The 19710-nt window shown below is 40.7% G+C and overlaps 1 protein-coding gene across 2 annotated transcripts in view; it reads left to right on the top strand.

Annotated features, from left to right (window-relative positions):
* Positions 1 to 19710, top strand: part of PRCP (prolylcarboxypeptidase) — an 84428-nt gene that overhangs the window by 28705 nt on the left and 36013 nt on the right. Inside the window, exon 2 of one of the 2 annotated variants that reach the window (XM_056116180.1) lies at positions 14924 to 15064. The exons of the other annotated variant lie outside the window; for it this stretch is intronic. The gene's annotated coding sequence lies outside the window, so the exon portion shown is untranslated. The remainder of the gene's footprint in view (positions 1 to 14923; positions 15065 to 19710) is intronic. 2 annotated transcript variants of the gene reach the window in all.

Here is a 19710-nt window from a genome sequence, read left to right as displayed (position 1 = left end):
CCCGGAACCCGCGTGGCCTTAATCTAAGCCACGCATAGATTAATCAATGTAATAAAAATAACTAATGTTTGTATGGTGCTGAGGATTGAACCCGTGCATGAGAGGCATGTGCTTTTCCACTAAGCTTCTTGGCCTCCAAATAATTTCTTAGGAGAGGCGTTTGGGCCACATTCAGCTATACTTGGGACTTACTCTTGGTTCTACACTCAAGAATCACTGCTGACAGGGTTTCATGGCATAATACGGAATGAAACTGGGTCTGCCACATGCAGGGCAAGTGCCTTCCTCACTGTTCTATCTCTCTGGTCCCCAAATATAACCTTTAAAAAACAATCTCTAAATAGAGAACACTAAGTTTTCTCTTTTAGTGATTTATACAGGACCTTCCCTGGGACTGATGGAGAAGTGCATTAGCATTCTATTACAGTATCCTATTTATTTACTGCTTTTAAAAATAGTTTATTGAACAGAAGTAACCATGTCTTTTACTAGAGGAAAACAGGGGCTGTTAAAGTTTGAGAACTGACTCCCAAAACCAACACAGTAGCTTAGAGCACCTGCCTTCAGGATTGGTCATGACTTAGAATCCCTGGTGTCCAGTAGGTATTAAGTGCTATCTCGGCAGCTCTGCTCTTTGAGCCAGGCGGTATAGTTGTCTGTGATCCCAGATACCACAAGTAATTCCTGCTGCATTGCAGCACGGTATTTGGGAGCACCTCAAAATGGGGTGCAGCCCTTGATTAGCATCGCAGCTAAAAAGAAATGCATGTTCCGTGGACAGAAAATATGATCCCTGGTGATGACTTGTCGGAGCATCCCAATGATTACTGCAAGGACCACAGCTGGAACATGGTCCTCAACTCCGAGTGGAGCTGCAAGCATCACAGATAAAGGAGGGCTCCCCACTCCAAGTGTGTGAGCACTGCCACTGGCTATCTACCTTCTGGCTCGCACCGCTGCCTGTGCAGCCCCAGCCATTGCGACAACAGTGTCAGCAAAATAAAAGTGGGGAGGGGCAATTTAGAACAGGTTGGTGACTAGTAGGTAACTGTACAACTTCTTGAAATAGGTTCTGTAGGAAAAGGATAGAATAATGTCTACATTTTTTTTTTTAGCAGCTTTCACTAAATGCTAGGAAAGCCCTGATGCCATTAGAACTGTCACCAGTTTACTGGGGCTCTTGACACAGTCAGAGTCAGTACAGTATTAGATATTAAAAGGCAAGAATGTTCATTACAATTGTTCAGAAGACATTTTTCACGGGGTGAAGGAGAAGGGACCACACCCAACGATGCTCAGGGGCTACTCTTGGTAGTTCTCAGGGTGCCACATGTGGTTTAGGGATTGAACTGGGGCCAGCCATTTGCAAGGCATGCACCTTATTCACATGTACTAGTTCTCTGGCCCCAGAAGATGTTTCTTTGTTTCTGGGTCACTCCAGTTGTTCTCAGGGCTAGTACTCCTGGTTCTTTGCTTAGGAACCACTTATGACTGGTCTTAGGGGATGAACCCAGGCTGGCAGCAAGCACGGTAAATCCCTACCCTCCGTACCTTATCTTCAGCATCCTTACCCCCCAATACTTTCTTAAAACCCCAGACCATAACCACCCCCCCAAAAACCAAAAAAACAAAAAACCCCAGGCCATAGAATACATAGAAGGAAATGTAGATAGTGCTTATTGGTATCAGCATTAGTGATTTCTATGCGGACTAGATTTCAACAACTAGAGAAGTCAGCCAATATAGACAAATGGGCATACGTCAAATTCAAAAGCTTATATGTAAGGAAAGAAAATATCAGCAGAGTGAAGAGATAACCTGTTGTATGGGAGAGGGTGCACTCTACAAGGCATTGACGTCCAAGGTAAAGAACTCATATAACTCAACATCAAAAAGCCAAAGGAACCCAACTAATAAATAGGCAGTCGGGAATGAAGAGTACATCAGGGAAGGCATTTGATTTGCACCTGGCCAGCCAAGTTTGATCTCTGGCACCACGTGTGGTCTTCCTGAGCACTTCTAGGCATAATCCCTGAGACACGGCCAGGTGTGGTCTGAAACTCCAAAATAAATAGATCTGAATAGACATGCCTCCAAAGAGAACATCAGATGAACTTTTACTATTTGCTGAAATATGGAAGGAACTCGAGTATATTATGAAAGAGCAAATCAGGAAAAGATTGTCTGTTTTACCTATGTTAAGGAAACAAAGCAGGTGAATAAACAAAATAAAAGTAAACTAGTAGACTTTGACAAAAGAACTTTAGTTACCAGAGGGGTAGAGGGTGGGATGAGAGTAAAGGGGAAGTGAATTCCAGTGATTTTTGGGGGAAAATTTCAAATAATTCTGGTGCACTGGTGGTGGAATTGGTGTTGCAATATTGAATGTAATAAATCATGAACAAATTTTAAAAATAAATTAAAAAGCTAATTCCCAAAATGTAGCATTTTCTTGATAATATCAAGTTTCTCCATTACGCTGAACTTGGGGGACATCACAACCTCAAACCTACCACCATTGTGCTATACCAAGGCCCCAATCCTTCCACAACCCAAACTAGAGAGTTATTTATGCCAGATGTTGAAAGTAACCAAGTCACCTGAGAACTCAAAGATACAAGAGTGAGACTGTCACAAGCCAGGGTTCGTGAGTCAGCTGACTTTGAATATCGGCACACACACACACACAAAACCCAGGAGAGATAACTTGGGGAGTTGGGGGTTGGTGAGTATTGGAGACATTCTTTTGTTTTGATTTACACACATACATACACACAGAGCAAATTTCTTTATTTCTTCTATTGTTGGACATTTGGGTGACAGTTGTACTAAGTCTGCCAACAGTTTCTGGTGTTCCTGACTTATAATCAAACAAACCCTGTCCTCCCATTGTTCATCGATTTGCTCAAGCGGGCCCAGTAATGTCTCCATTTTGAGACTTGTTGGTACTGTGTTTGGCACATTGAATACGTCACAGGTAGCTTGCCAGACTTTGCCGCACGGGCGAAATACTCTCGGTAGCTTGCTGGGCTCTCCGAGAGGGGCAGAGGAATTGAACCTGGCTCGGCCGAGCTGGTTGCGTGCAAGGCAAAAGCCCTACCACTGTGCTATCGCTCCAGCCCCTTTTTTAGTCCCCTTTCAAGTTTCTTCATAAAATTCCTCATAAAATTCAGCTGTGGGGAAAATGTATTTTGCATGTTGATCAAGCCAGTATTTTGCATCACATTTGGATGGACTTACTGAACACAAGTATGTTTTTTTTAAATAAGCTTCTATCATATACATTTTGCAGAGAATTGTCATTTCTGTTAAATAATGGCACTGAGGCCCGTAGTTCTAAGTCCTTCCCGGTTCCCAAACTGTGACTATAACTTTGTGACAAATTCAAATACACTTTAGGTTTTATATTTCAATGAAAGGCTAACTAGCCTCTTTTGGCATCTATGATGTTTACCTTTTATCTTGATTAATTTTCAATTATTTATCTTCCTGTTTTTCCCCAAAGATAGAGAGTTATTTTTTTCCTCAGATGCCTGGATGAACTTACTTTTATGAGTTGTTTGTTTGTAGATTTTATGTTTGGGTTTTCCTCTTGGCATGTGATTTGTCACTAGGCAGAATACGTCCTTCTACAGTATTTTACTTCTCTTCCAAAACCAGTACTAGATATATGCATAAATGAACTTAAGCTTAATCTTGGGAACTTTGATTTCTGTTCATTATTTGGAACTTTGCTCTCTGCATCCTGGTGGGTCTGGGTTATTCTTTCTTTTGTTTTAATTTTAGTTTTTGGGCAACTACCAACAGTGCTCAGAACTCCTGACTCTTCAGTCAGGGATCACTTCTGGAAGGGGACCATATTAGGTCCTGGAGATTCAACCCAGGTTGACAATCACCCTTATTGTTTTTTAACCAGTTATAGAATTAAGATATAATAAAGGCCCTCCCGTTGATCGTCGATTTGCTCGAGCGGGCCCAGTAACGTCTCCATTGGAGACTTTGTTGTTACTGTGTCTGGCATATCGAATACTCTCGGTAGCTTGCCGGGCTCTCCGAGAGGGGCGGAGGAATCGAACTCGGGTCGGCCATGTTGGCCGCTTGTAAGGCGAACGCCCTACCGCTGTGCTATCACTCGCTTCTCGGCCTTTTGGCTAAGATCAAGTGTAGAATTAAGATATATGCTTTAGTATTTATAGATTCACTCAGTCTTAGAGAATGAGTAGAGTCATTCATGACCTTCTATGTGCCACAGTATTTTTCTAGTCATTGGGAATTTAATAGTTGACAAAATAGTCAAAAATCTATTTCTTTTCCATTGAAGAGCTAATTAATAATTTAATTATATTCACCATTAATTTATAAAATCAACCTTAGATTTCAGTTGGGATTTTCTTTAATTGAATTTTTTCATATCTACATCTAGTGACAACATGATGAATCTAATCTCCTGTTACTTTCCCCAGTTGCGGATCACAGGGTGGTCAGGGATTCCCTCGGCTCTCTCGCTGCTGCATTCAGTGGACTAGGGCCCGGGATGGCCGATGCCAACGGGCAGACGAAGGAGGAAACGAGGGCCAAACTGGATGGTTAATGATCAGTTGCCTTTTATCCCACTATCCCCACGCACCTGTTCCAGTCTCTTGAAGCCCCTTGTTCCTGTCTCCTCCTATCTTTCCTGCTCATGTCTCTGCACTTCCTCTTGCAGCCATGTCTCTTGTCTCTCCACGCGCCTGCTCCTGCATCCCCTACATTCTTCTCTCTCTGTCCACCTTGCTAGTCTCTACGTGCACCATCTTATTGCCCTGGTATCTCTCATCCCTCTTCAGCTCCCCCACATTGGGGGTAGACACCACACCTGTCTGTCCAGTTAGCACAGTCAACATATCAAAGGCCCTTCCTGATCACCCATCAGGCTCAAGGGCAGAAAAATCACGTAGGGGTGTTTCTTCTCTCCTTAGTCCAATAACTTAATTAACATTTTAATTAACACCTTAGTTCTGCTCCTTAATATTAGTTATTTCGTATGGACACAGTAAGAGATACATTGAGCTTGTAGGGTGACTCTCCTTGGGGACATCTTGCTATCGATCTCAGACTACAGTGCTCAGGCCAGATTAATTTTTCCTAATCCCAGCAGGGTCCAAATCTAGTTATGGCTTTTTGGGTCATGACAGAATTTGTCTATGACCATGCTTTTAACTTCTAGTTAAGTCCTGTGGCACATTGGCCAGGCCCATTTCCATGTCAGGGTAGCTCATAGCTCACAGCTTGCTCTGGGTCCATCGAGTCCCTCTTTGGGACCCTGCTTTTGGGGGTATAAGGAAGTGAGGGCAAATGAGGCTTAAGTTGAGAGAACAGATGTCCAGGAGGTAATAATATCTGGAGTCAATTAGCTCCCAAGTTACAAAGACATAGCATTAACTGTCTTCCTGTGTCTATACAAAAAGGATATTGCTCTGAATTAACTGTGCAAAGGACTTAAGGAGAAGAGAAAAACAATATTTACAAGTCAACAGAGTCTGATCAGGAGGCAGGTAATAGACAGGTTGGGGAAGCAGAGCACAAAGAAAGAAGTTACAAATAAATATAGAGAAATGGGAGCACTGTGATGGAAGTAATCCATTAAACCTAAGCTCCCTGTGGCAAGGCAGAAAGGACAAACCAATGCTATTCAATACCCAGTGAACTATATTGTCACTGTCCTCTCGTTCATCGATTTGCTTGAGCGGGTCCAGTAACGTCTCTATTGTGACAATTGTTACTGTGTTTGGCATATCGAATACGTCTCAGGTAGCTTGCCAGACTTTGCCCTGTGGGTGAGATACTCTCAGTAGCTTGCCGGGCTCTCCGAGAGGGGCAGAGGAATCGAACTCGGGTCAGCCATGTTGGCCACTTGCAAGGCAAACGCCCGAACTGCTGTGCTATTGCTCCAGCCCAATGAACTATATTATTGTCATAAATACAGTTTTTGACTTAAGCTCTTATCAGAACAACGGTTCCTGAATATGGTTTGTCTATACAGCAAATTATGCTTTCTGGAAGTACTCTTCTTTTTTTTTTTTATATGAAACATGTTCTTATTCTTCAGCATTCAGCTCAGATATCTCTGGAGCTCCCACAGCACTTGGTGCTTAGAATCATACCATCATGCCTGCAGTATACCCATTTCCTTTTAGATTCAGAACTTGAGAATAGAAATCTAGCTTCCACATTTCTCTTTCTTTAATGGGGCAGGGGGACGGGGGTGGGTGGGTGGAGGAGTTTTAGGGAAGGGGAAGGCTTTAGGACTCCCATGCTGCGTTCAGGTGGACTAGAGTCCTATGAGAGATTTTCATTCAGCCAGGCCTGCTGTTCAGTGCAAGGGGCAAGAATGCAGTGGTGTTCCAGCCCTGTGGTACTAGGGATCATCTGGGCCACCTGGGCAGTGTTGACACCTCCAGATCCACACCCATGGTGCTTGGGGTTCTGTAGGACTGCATCTATGAATACAACTTGGTTTAGGCCCTTGCTAGACATGTGCTCTAACTCCCTGTCCGCACTTTTTTTTTTTTGGTGGGGGCGGGGGGAGCGGCGGTCAGGATGGGGTTACACCCAGTGGTGCTTAGGAGTTACTCATGGTTCTGTGCTAACGGTCAGGAATTACTCCTGGCAGGGCTCAGGGAACCATATTGGATGCTGGGAATCGAACCCAGGTTGGCCGTGTGCAAAGCAAGCACGCTCCTGTTACACTATTGTTTTGGCCCCTCTACACATTTCTACTTTTATTTAATTTTTTAAAAGAAATTTAACGCTGTGATTTACCAAGTTGTTCATAATACAGTTGTTCCAGGCATTAATATCCCAACACCAGTCATACCACTAGTGTGCCCTTCCCTCCACCAAGGTCTCTGGTTTCTCACCTGATTGCCCCAGCCTGCCTCCTTGCAGGCACCAACAAATTTATGTCATGTTGTTTGTTACAACACAAAGGAAAATAGAATTATCAAAATTCAGATTGGTAGAGTGAGCTTATGGTAATTCACTTAACTTCCCGTTAGTCGTCGATTTGCTCGAGCGGGCACCAGTAACGTCTCCATTTGTCCCTGTCGCGTGCTAGTGTAGCCTAATGGCATCTGTTCGCTCCGGGAACATGAAGGGCCTCAAACCGATCGTTGATGATCTTGACGAAGAAGTCTGACCATCTGGTAGGTGGGCGGCCACGCGGTCTTTTGACATCCCGTGGAATAATTATGATAATTATGATATGAATTATAATTATAATTATGAATAATTATGATAATTATTATACCACAATGATGCTACTAGCTTTTAAGTTGTCTGAAGCTGTACTGTGCTGGTTAGTCCTGGCTGAGCTTCTGTTTTGTTATTTACGTTCAATGAGCTTGGTGGTCTTGTATGCAACTTTCCAATCAGACTTGCTGTGATTCCACTGGGCTGACGGTATGAAATTTTGTCATGCTCCAGGACCAATAGATCTGGAACAATTAGCTGGCTTGGCAGTTTAATGAAATTTATTTATAGAACTGTGCCATTTCTGTGTTGGAAAGTCTTGGGTGTGGCTGTGGGCTGCTGGACCTTCAGGCAGAAATATGAATCTTCCCATTCCAATTCTTAGAAGACCCCAGAGTTCTCAGCCTGGACCATTCTACCTAGGAAGATTTGGCAGTATCGTGTTCTTCGGAGATGTGATGCTGAGCTCTTTCTCTGTTTGCCCCCTCTCCATATTTTTTAAGGAAACAAAGTTAATTAGATGTGATTAATAGATGAAATTTTGACCAATATAATACAACTACATTTGAATATTTGTGGAATAGAAATGTGAACATCTTTATATTATAAAATCAGACATATATATTAAGGGAAATATTCAATGTTTATAAATCTATCTTTAAGTTTTCTTATAAATTTGAATATATAGGATTCTAACTTTAGAATAGCTTCATTCTCCTTCAGAGTTATTATACTGTTACAAGAATAACACGTATTTTGATTTATAATATTTGACTCCTGGTTTTCAAAAGAAGGTTGGTGGGCAATACTGTTTTAAATTATATGAATATAAATTTATTTTGAAGGTTTAATATAGTTGGTATCGCTGTATAATTTCTGTTGTCGAGTTTAAGTTTTAAGTTCTCTTCCTCACCTTAGATTTTATGAATGTAGTATTTAAAATTGAAATGGTTTCTACCTCTCTAGTATTTATACAGCAGCGCCCTCTGATGGCATAACATTTCCTAACGTGTAGTTACTTATATTCACAGGGCTACTTTGTATCAAAATCTAAAGCTGAAAACTCTGACCAGTAAGTTCTGGTACTTAAAGCTTCCTAAAGCTATGGAAAGTTGTTAATCATGTGCGTTTCCAAAGTTGTTTAGCTAACAGAAGATGTGTCTGTTTGATTGTACTTTCAGTTCTTTGGTAAAATTTCACTTAGCTTTTATTATATGCCTGGATGTATAACTAGGACCAGCAATATGATGACTTTTTAAGAAGTAAAAGATATTGGGTAGTATTACTGGGATTTTGCCTTTTTAAAAAATCTGTGATTAATTAAGAATGATGTTAGGGACGAGAGGGAAAGTTTAACGGGTTAAACACATGTGTTGCATGTTGGAGGTCTGTGTAGGGTACCCAGTACTGCCATAATCCTCTGCTTGGAGTATCTTATGAGCACTACTGGGTGTACCCTTGCAAACGATACAATACAAAACAAAACAAAACAGGAAAAAAGACTTAAAACTAGTAACTTAATGGCAATGATTGTGTCAGTTGGTGAAAAGATAAAATATATAATGTCACATATTCTTCAATATAATGTCTTGGAGATAATGTCCTTCACTTTGCAAATCAAGGAGAAAGATACTTTAGTTCCTTAGGTTGGACATCATAGTCATCCTGTCCGCAGTAATATGTAATAATGACAAAAACTAAGTTTTGTCAAAGGAAGAATTGGGTATGACATAAAAGCACATGACAAAGAACCATATTTGACTTTTATTTACTAGTCATGTGACTTTGGGAAATTTGTCTGATTTTTTGATGGTTTCTAAATCTCTGTCATAAGTCTGGTGTAGTGAAGATGTCGGGTCCCATGTATATAGTGGGTCCTTTTTCCTGTTCTCTATGCGGTCTCTAAATTGCCCCCCCCCCCCCCCTTCAATCTTAACAGCTTTGTTTCTTAATGATGGTCATCATTACATTTTATTTCATTAATATTTTTTCTTGATTTTTTTTCTTTTGGGAAGTTTTAGAGGTGCATCATTGAAAATCATCATGTACCACGTTAAGTTAATCATTAAAAGTTCAAGTCTTATTTTATTATAAATTGTCGCCTTTCCCCCAAGGAACTGCCTCTTTACTCCTTCCATTCTGGTAACCATTAATTGATTTTCAGTCCAAAATTTTGTTTATTTATTTGGGGGGAGTAATAATATTGTTTATTCAGGCTAAGAGGCATTTGGGGGTCATTCCTACCTCTCTGCTCTGGAGCAACCCATGGTGGTGCTTGGAAGACCATTGATAGTGTCAGGGAATAAAACCCAGGTGAGCTCCAAGACAAAGAACCTTAACTCGGTGCTATCTGACCCATCAACTGTTTATTTTTATTTAATTTTGTCTGGTAGTTCTCTCTACAGACCACATATAAGAGAAATCATAAATTGTTTTTCTTTATCTGTGATTTAGGGTTTTTTGATTGTAACTTTAATTTTGTTTTTTATAATTTTTAAATTTTATATTCATAAGGTTCTTCACATTCATTGATTACATTCAGTATTTCAGCACCGAATCCACCACCATTACACCTTCCCACCACCATTATTTCAAATTTTCCCACCACCACTCAAGCCTGTCTGCCACAGGAAGATGTGAAATAATTTATTTTTTGTTGCTTATTATGAATATCATGAGATATCATATGGCCGCAGAAGCAGCTGTGTGCTCCTGGAATTCTAGAATTGTAAATGATTGGGGTCCGGAGACATGGCTGTAGCAAGCTAATCCATTCCAAGATTCATTGCTGAGTCTCTGGATCAAGGCTGGTGACATGCTTAAATGGCACCCAGAGGCAATTCGTGACAGCCAAGACCCTAAAGGGGTGGGGAGGTGGGAGGGGACAGCCCATCCCTGCTGCAGCCATGTGGCCTGGACTTTTCAGTCCCTGGTCCTGTATACCTGGGGTTTCTTCTGGAAAAGTTAATTAACTTTAATTTTGAGCTGTTTTAAAATCCAAATAATTGCCATGCATGTGTGAATGCCTGTATTTGACGTCTGGCGTACCATCATCTTTCTCCCCTCCGTCACATCCAAATAATTATTTTTGCCACAATAAACATTTACATTTGTTTTCTTATTTTAACTGAGATACAGTTACAAGCTTTCATGCTTGGGTTTCAATCATACAATGATCAAATATCCATCCCTCCACCAGTGCACATTCCCCACCACCAATATCCCCAGTATACCCTCTCTTCTTAGCTCTTCCCCTGCCTCCATGGCAGACAGTTTCCCCCATACGCTCTCTACTTTGGGGCATTGTGGTCTGCAGTACAGATACTGAGAGGCCATCACGTTTGGTCCTTTATCTGCTCTCAGCACACATCTCCCATCCCGAACGATTCCTCCAACCGTCATTGTCTTAGCGATCCCTTCTCTATTACAGTTGCCTTCACCCCCAGCTCATGAGACAGGCTTCCAACTATGGGGCAATATTCCTCGTCTTTGTGTCTACTGTCCTTGGATGTCAGTCTCATATTATGTTATTTTATATTCCACAAATGAGTGGAGGCCTTCTATGTCTGTTTCTCTCTTGCTGACTCATTTCACTTAGCGTGATCCTCTCCATGTCCATCCACTTATAAGCAAATTTTATGACTTCATCTCTCTTAACAGCTGCATAGTATTCCATTGTGTAGATATACCAAAGTTTCTTTAACCAGTCGTCTGTTCTCAGGCATTCAGGCTATTTCCAGATTCTGGCTATTGTGAACAGTGCTGCAATGAACATAGAGGTGCAGATGTCATTTCTACTGTACTTTTTTGCACTCTTGGGATGTATTCCCAGAAGAGGTATTGCGGGGTCATATGGAAGCTCACTTTCTAGTTTTTGAAGGAATATCCATATTGTTTTTCAGAAATGCTGGAACAGTCCGCATTTCCACCAAACAGTTGTCACAATAAACTTAAACTTATTTTAAAGATGTATTTTCAGAACTGGGAAGATGGCCTTAAGTGCTAGAACACAGGTTTTGTGTGCAAGAGTCCTGGGTTTCATCTTCAGCAGCACATGGTCCCCTAAACAAAAAATCAGGAATAGTCCAGAGCCCTGCTGGTGCTGACTCAGAAACCGAAAACCAAAAATAAAAAAGATGTTCTCTCTGTTCCTTCTTGTCTACTCATTTTCATGTATCTACAAGGTAAAGATGGGAAACGTCTTTTTATTTCATGGAACTTATTCTAGAAAGATGTGGTCTATGTTACTAGAGCTGTGTTGCTTTTTGAGGTTATGCTTGTTTTGCACTTATTGAAGTTATCTTAGTTATACCCAACTGTTAAAATAATGAAGTGTTCCAGTTCCACCTGGGCCAAGTTACCTCATCTTCGTAATCCCAGTTTCTTTAGTTGAATATGGGGTTCAGTGGTTTCTACCCATGACGTATTCGATATGCCAAACACAGTAACAACAAATCTCACAATGGAGATGTTACTGGGCCCGCTAGTGCAAATCGAGCTGAGCATTGTGTAGAAGCTCCAGTTCCTAACAGCAGAGGGTGCACTGCCCCTAGTAACTGGGCTTCGGGTTTCGAAAATGCTTTTTCTACAGCAGAAGTTGATGTTCCTGTTTTTAGCTCTTTACAGAACACTGAACAAACACATAAAACCCCTCAGAAAATTTTGACACTAAGAAACTTCTTTATAGTTCTGTGAAGGGCTCAGCAACTTCTTTTACCTTACTTACCCCAAGTACTCATGCTAAATCCCAAGAATATAATTTCACACCTCTATGTGTATGGAATATTTCCTGTCCCCACCACCACAATTCCAGTGCTTTCACATTATCAGAGTGAGCCCTCCTGTTCACTCTTTCTAATCTCCGTTTCCTCTTTCCTCTGGTAATTCAAATATATTTAAATTTTATTTTTATTAAGACACTGATTTACAAGGTTATTCATAACAGTTATAAGAGACTTTATAACAGGCGTACAATGTTCTAGCGGCACTACTATCACCAGTGTCCCCAAGTACCCTTTCACTGCCTAGCTTTCCCTTTTGGCAGGCAGATAACAAATTCATTTTATATTGCTTGATCTAACAAAATTTAAAAAAAATGGAAAATGGCATTATCAGAAAATAAGTCAATTAAAATCAATTTAACCTTTGTAAAGAAATTAAAATCATTTATTATGGTATAATACTTATTCTTATATAAATAAGTTTTCAACCCTGGCATTTAAAATACTGTCACCGTAACTGTCTCTGTCCTCCCGTTGTTCATTGATTTGCTCGAGCGGGCCCAGTAACATCTCCATTGTGAGACTTGTTGTTACTGTGTTTGGCATATCGAATACGTCACGGGTAGCTTGCCAGGCTTTGCCGTACGGGCACGATACTCTTGGTAGCTTGCCGGGCTCTCTAAGAGGGGTGGAGGAATCGAACCCGGCTCGGCTGGGCTGGCCGCATGTAAGGCAAACGCCCTACCCGCTGTGCTATCGCTCCGGCCCCCTAAAGAATCTCTTTTAAAGTTTCTTATAAACTGTTTTCAAGGTTATGAATTCCCTAAGCTTTTACTCACTCCTGAATCTTTGTATTATTCCTTCATATCTGAATGATAATGTAATTGGATAGAGTATTCCTGGTGAGGTCTTCATTTCACTGAATTTATGTGCTATATCTCTCCATTTTCTCGTGACTCTAGTGTCTCATTTTATAGATCTGTTGTGACTCTTATTGGCTTTCCTTTGTATGTAAGCTCCGTTTTGATCTTGGCTTTCAGTATTCTGTCTCTATCTTTGAACTTTGTTATTTTGAGTACAAGTGTCTTGGCGTTTCCTTCATTTCTTCTATTTTCGCTGGGACCTTTTGGGTCTCTTGGATCTCAGAGCTGGTAATCCTCAACTCTGGGAAGTTCTATCAATGATTTCTTTAACAATTGTTTCTTCGTTACTTTTGACTTCCTGTTCTTAAGGGACTCCTGTGAATCTTATATTGTTCCTCTTGAACTCTTCCCATAGTTTTCTGGTATGGAAGTTCATTTCTTTTCAGACTCATTTTCTGTTCTTTTCATTTCCTCCCTCTCATCTTGGAACGCCTTGTTCTTTTGCTCAGCTGCACCAAATCTGCTATTTAGTGCTTCGAATGAGTTATTTTTTTTAATATCATCTACCATATTCTTCATTTCTTTTTGTTTTTTCATTTCAGCACTCATGTGCTTTGCTGCATATGCCTTGGATTCTTTGAGCTCATTAAACATCCTTACTTCAGTAGTATTACTGAAGTCACATTCTGATGATTACCGAGCTGCTTGGTGTTCTTTGGGCCGTCTGTGTTATTGTTTTTGCTAATTGAACTTAATTGGACTTGGTGGGCTTTTACATGTTTTCCCCATTAGTTTTCTGGTGTCTTTGCAGGCACCTAATTAAGTTGGGGCTTGCTCTTCTCCTTCTTTGCCAGTCTTAACTGAATTACAGGAAATATAACTGTGTCCAGAGTGATTTGTTGAGTAGGTCTGTGTGTTTCAGGAGTTGTGGTGTGGGCCCATTATTGTGGTGCAGGTCAGGTGTGGAGACTTAAGGACTGAGCTAAAAGGACAGGGTTCTGCGTCTTGTCCTGAGTAGACCAAGTGATGTCAGCCGGAGGTTACACATGGAATTGTGGAGCTGCGAACAGAAGTTCAGGAGCTGTAGTGTGGGCCGTTTAATATGAAGCAGGTCGGGGCGGAGGCTGCTGGGAGAGCCAGAAGGGAGGTAATGCAAATATTTTTCACAGAACTATTTGGTAGCGGCTTCCTTTGATTCATTTTCCTCCCCATGATTATCTCAGGTTCTGGTAATGCCACATGACAAGCATAATTTGATCTTGATTTTTTTCACATAGCTGTGTAGTAGCTATTGTGTATGTATTCTCCAACGTCTTTATCCAGTCATCCTTTTGATGGGCATGTTGGTTGATTCCAATTTGGGGCTGTTATGGATAATTTGCATTGTTTGTTTTTGAGGCCATATTCAATTGTGCTCAGGGACTACTACTGACTCTGTGTTCAGGGATCACTCCTGACAGTGCTTGGGGGAGCATATTTGGTGCCTGGGATCGAACCAGGGTGTGCCACTTGCAAGGCAAGTGCCTACTTGCTGTACTAACTTCCCAACAATAATTTCCATTTATTTAAAAAATATCTATATCTGTATATGTATATGTATATCTATATCTATATATTTTTTAAATAATGGGTTCATGGGCCCGAGTACAGCACCACCAGGAGTGATCCCTGAGTGCAGAGCCAGTAGTAAGCCCTGTGGACATCCAGGTATGGCCCAAAATAAACCAAAAAACTGGGTTCATTTATCTATTTTCAATTTTTTAACATTATGGTATCTTTAAATACTTGGTTTCATTTATCGTACAGTGAAAACTAATAGTATTTCCTTATCTCACAATTAAAAATAAAAAGGTAAAGGTAAAGGCCCTCCCGTTGATCGTCGATTTGCTCGAGCGGGCCCAGTAACGTCTCCATTGGAGACTTTGTTGTTACTGTGTCTGGCATATCGAATACTCTCGGTAGCTTGCCGGGCTCTTCGATTAAAAATAGTTTCAGAATAAAAATTTTGTGATTATAGTATTTGTACATTTTAATGAAAGAGTAAATTTAATTATTCGTTAATCTCATTTTAGTTGCTTTTCTTTGAAATATGTTTTCTTTTTACCATAGGTTGATCATTTTGGATTTCATACTGATAAAACTTTTAAACAGAGATACCTAGTTGCTGATAAATACTGGAAGAAAGATGGGGGATCAGTACTATTCTACACTGGAAATGAAGGGGACATTATCTGGTTTTGCAATAATACGGTAAGTTCAGATTTATGAAATTTCGGTGCCAATTTTGCCTTTTTTCATAATAAACTGGGAGAAATGTTTTGAATTACATGTGATCGAATATTGTGAATTTCTTTAAAAAGTGGGGTCAGGGAGTTACTTCAGTGGTCATGACAATGTGCTTTGCACATGCGAGTTCTGTCTTTTGATCTCCGGCACCACAGGGTCCTTAATGTACCTCCAAGTATAGCCCTGGAGGCCCCGAGGCAGTACTGATTATAGCCCTGATGACTTCAGAACCTTTGGCCCTGAGCACAAGCACACCCTTAACCCACAACTAAACCATAGGCCTGCCAGATTGCGGGCTGAGTATCATCAAGAATGTTCTGAGACCCCCCAGAATTTTGGGAGACCCTCATCCCGCAATTTTAAATAGCAAAAAGATAAATTTAATAAGAAAAGGTCGAAGTAAATTAATAGCAGTTCACAGAGGAATAAATGCAGATATTCAGTAAACCTGCAAGTTCAGACTTGAAGAATTACACATGGATGAAATACTATTTTTGTATCTTTTTTTGTTTCTTTGTTTTTTTGATCATGATCACTGTAAGGCTGGAGCGATAGCGGATCTTCCCAACACCCTTTATTTGTTGTTCCCCTTCTCTATCTGAGCTGCCTTTACCCCTAGAGTGTGCGGCTGGCCTCCAAGCCGTGGAGTAAACCTCCAAGGTGAATTATCTTAAAGTAGGTCTGAACTATATTTTTTCTGGTGTCAATTTACGGCATAGCACCTGATATTCAGGAAATGTTAGTAAATATTTGTTGATCACAACTGAATTGTAAACAAAGATAGGAACCCATTTATATTGGAGCCGGAGCGATAGCATAGCGAGTAGAGCATTTGCCTTGCATGCAGATGACCCGAGCTCGATTCCTCCGCCCCCCTTGCAGAGCCCAGCAGGCTACCGAGAGTATCCCACCCACACAGCAAAGCCTGGCAAGCTCCCCGTGGTGTATTTGATATGCCGAAAACAATAACAGCAAGTCTCGCAATAGATATGTTACTGATGCCCACTTGAGCAAATCGATGAACGACGGGAGGACAGTGCTACCGTGCTATTATGGTCCAGATTTCTGATTATATTAGGAATATTAAAAATCTTTTTGTTCCCATTTTTAAACTAAAGAAATGTGACTTACAAAGTTACGGACACTTGAATTTTATGCCTATGATATTTAAACACCAATCCTACTCCCTTCTACCAGTGTTCCCATGTTGATTCCACACCTCACCCCCGACCCCATCTTCTCCTGTCAACTTGACAGACATATTTCAGTCTCAGTGGTTGCAGCTTAGAACGCACATTTTCAGTTTTGTTGAGTTTTGTGGAGTTTTTGGTTTTTGGTAATGCTTGTGCCATTCATTTATACCACCAGTATAAAATGAAGCACTCAGGCCATTATTTCCAAATTTCTTCTTCTCCCCTTTATTTCTTTCTTTTTCTGTTCTTCTCCTCTCTAAACACTGTGGTCAAACCAACCTAGGCATCCCCCATTTACTACTTTGTCTTCTCAGGTATTTTATATATAACCACAGATAAGTTAGGTCGTACAGTGTTTTGTCTTTCTGTGAGAGTTCCTTTTTCACCACACAAGTCTCACAATGGAAATGTTACTGGTGCCTGCTCGAGCAAATCGATGAACAGCGGGAGGACATTGTGGTGCTACAGTGCTATTTTTGATTCGTGTCATTCTCATTGGCGTGAGATGCTATTGTCAGCTTGATTTGGATTTCTCTGACGATAAGTGATGCTGAGCATTTCTTTCATGTCTCCACTGAGTCTTTGCTCGTCTTCTTCTGAGAAGTGTGGATCCATTTCCTTTCCCTCTTTTTGGATTGGGTTTTTGGAATTTTTGTTGTTGCCGTTGTTGATCATTGTGAGTACTTGATATATCTTGGATATCAAACCTTTACCTGATGTATTAATGCGATTTTTTTTGCCTTGTAGAAGCTCTTTAATTTTATGTAGTCCCATTTGTTTATTTTTTATTGTGTTGCCTTTGCCAGTAGTATCAGATCATTGAAGACAACTTGAGGTCCAGATTTTTAAATGTTCTGCCTATATTTTCCTCAGTGTACTTTATCGTTTCTATTTGGATCTTCAAGGTCTTTGATCCAAGGTGTAAGATACTGATCCAGCTTTAGTTTCTTATACGTAGCTATCCAGTTTTCCCAGCACCGTTTGCTGAAGAGGCTATTTTTTTTTTAATAATTAGAGTATTTTATTTCATTTCTTTCTTTTCTTTTCATTTAATTAATTAACTTAATCACTTAACTTCCCGTTAGTCGTCGATTTGCTCGAGCGGGCGCCAGCAACGTCTCCATTTGTCCCTGTCGCGTGCTAGCGTAACCCAATGGCATCTGTTCGCTCTGGGAACATGAAGATCATGATCATCAAACCGATCGTTGATGATCTTGACGAAGAAGTCTGACCATCTGGTAGGTGGGCGGCCACGCGGTCTTTTGACATCCCGTGGAATCCAGTCGGTAACAGCTCTAGTCCAGTGGTCGTCTTTAAATCTCATTATGTGACCAGCCCAATTTAATTAATTAATTTATTTTATTGATTCACCATGAGGTACAGTAACAAAGCTTTTTGAGCTTCGATCATACAATCATCAAACACCCATCCCTTCACCAGTGCACGTTTTCCACCACCCAAATCCGCAGTATCTCCCCCGCCCCCCCATTCCACAACTACTACTGCCTGTGTGGCAGAGAGTTTGCACAATACTCTCTTTTTCTACTTTGGTTACCTTTGATATTTTGAGACCAATCACACCACCACCCATACCTGTCAAAAAGGCAATGCTAGACAGTGTGTTTTGTATTGCTTGTTATGGATACAATGTAATGTCGCTTGGCCACAGGAGTGGCCTCATGTTCTGGGAATTCTAAAATTTTAATAATTAAGGTCTGGAGAATTCGCTGCAGCAAATTGCTCAGGTCTGAGATTCATTTGTGTCTCTCTGGATCATAGCCATGGGGGAGCTTAAGTAGACGTTGCTTGTATGTGGGCGCCATCTCAAAGCCCAATCAGGGTCGGGGGGAAGTAGCCATCTCTGCAGCAAGATGCTTGGGTACAAGATTCGTTTGTGCGTCTCTAAAGAGGCTATCTTTATTACATGTTCTCAGCTTCCTTGTTGAGAACTAATTGTCTATATAGATGGGGTTCTGTCATCTAGAGTATTTGATTCTGACCCATTGATAAAGGGGTCTATCTTTGTGCCAGCAGTTTTGATCACTATAATTTTGTAGTACAGTTCCAAATTAGATAATGAAATACCTCCTGACTTCTTATTTTTAAGAGTGACTTTGGCTATGTGTGGTCTTTTCTGATTCAATTCAAACTTTATTACTGTTTTTTCTAGATCCTGGAAGAATGACTTCTAAATTTGAATGGGGATTGCAAATATTATAATATGTACTATTACTATCTAATTAATATCTTAGGTAGGATAGTAATTTTTAATAATATTGATTCTTCCAATCCATGAACAAGGGATATGTTCCATTTCCTAAGGTCCTCTTCTGACTCTTATTTATTTAATTTTTTATTTTTTAAAATTTTTATTAGTGAAACACCATGAGGTACAGTTGTAGACTTACAAATTTTTGTGCTTGGGTTTCAGTTATACAATGATCGAGTACACATCCTCCACCAGTGCCCATTCTCTACCACCAATGATCCCAGTATCCCTCCCACCCTGCCTCTGTGGCAGGGCATTCCCTTTTGTTCTCTCTCTCCTTTTGGGTGCTGAGGTTTGCAAAAGAGGCATTGAGTGGCAATCATGTTTGGTCTATAGTCTACTTTCAGCATGCTTCTCCTATCCTGGGAGGATCCTCCCAATACCCTTTATTTGGTGCTCCCTTCTCTATCTGAGCTGCCTTTCCCCCTAGCATGTGCGGCTGGCCTCCAAGCCATGGAATAAACCTCCTGGTACTTATCTTGGCTATTCTTGGGTGTCAGTCTCCTATTTTGTTACTTTATGTTCCCCAGATGAATGCAATCTTCCCATGTCTGTCCCTCTCTTTCTGACTCATTTCACTTAGCATGATACTTTCCATGTAGTACCACTTGTATGTAAATATCATGACTTCATCTTTTCTAACAGCTACATAGTACTCCATTGTGTAGATATACCAAAGTTTCTTTAACCAGTCATCAGTTCTCGGGCACTCAGGTTTTTTCCAGATTCTGGCTATTATAAACTGTGCTGCAATGAACAAACAAGTGCAGATGTCACTTCGACTATATATATTTTTTGCCTCTCTGGGATATATTTCCAGGAGAGGTATTGCTGGGTCAAATGGGAGCTCAATTTCTAATTTTTTGAGAATCGTCCATACTGTTTTCCAAAAGGGCTGAACCAGTCGGCATTCCCACCAGCATTGAAGGAGGGTCCCTTTCTCGCCACATCCTCGCCAACACCAGTTGGTTTTGTTCTTTTGGACGTGGGCCAGTCTCTGTGGTGTGAGATGATGCCTCATTGTTGTTTTGATCTGCATCTCCCTGATGATTAATGATGTAGAGCATTTTCTCATGTGCCTTTTTGTTCTGACTCTTTTTGTAAGGGATTTAAGGTTATTATGGTGTAGATTTTCATGTCTTTTGTTA

The sequence above is a fragment of the Sorex fumeus genome, unplaced genomic scaffold (assembly GCF_029834395.1).
Source record: "Sorex fumeus unplaced genomic scaffold, SorFum_2.1 ptg000030l, whole genome shotgun sequence".
NCBI classification, from domain to species: domain Eukaryota; kingdom Metazoa; phylum Chordata; class Mammalia; order Eulipotyphla; family Soricidae; genus Sorex; species Sorex fumeus.
This window is presented reverse-complemented; position numbering and strand designations above follow the sequence as displayed.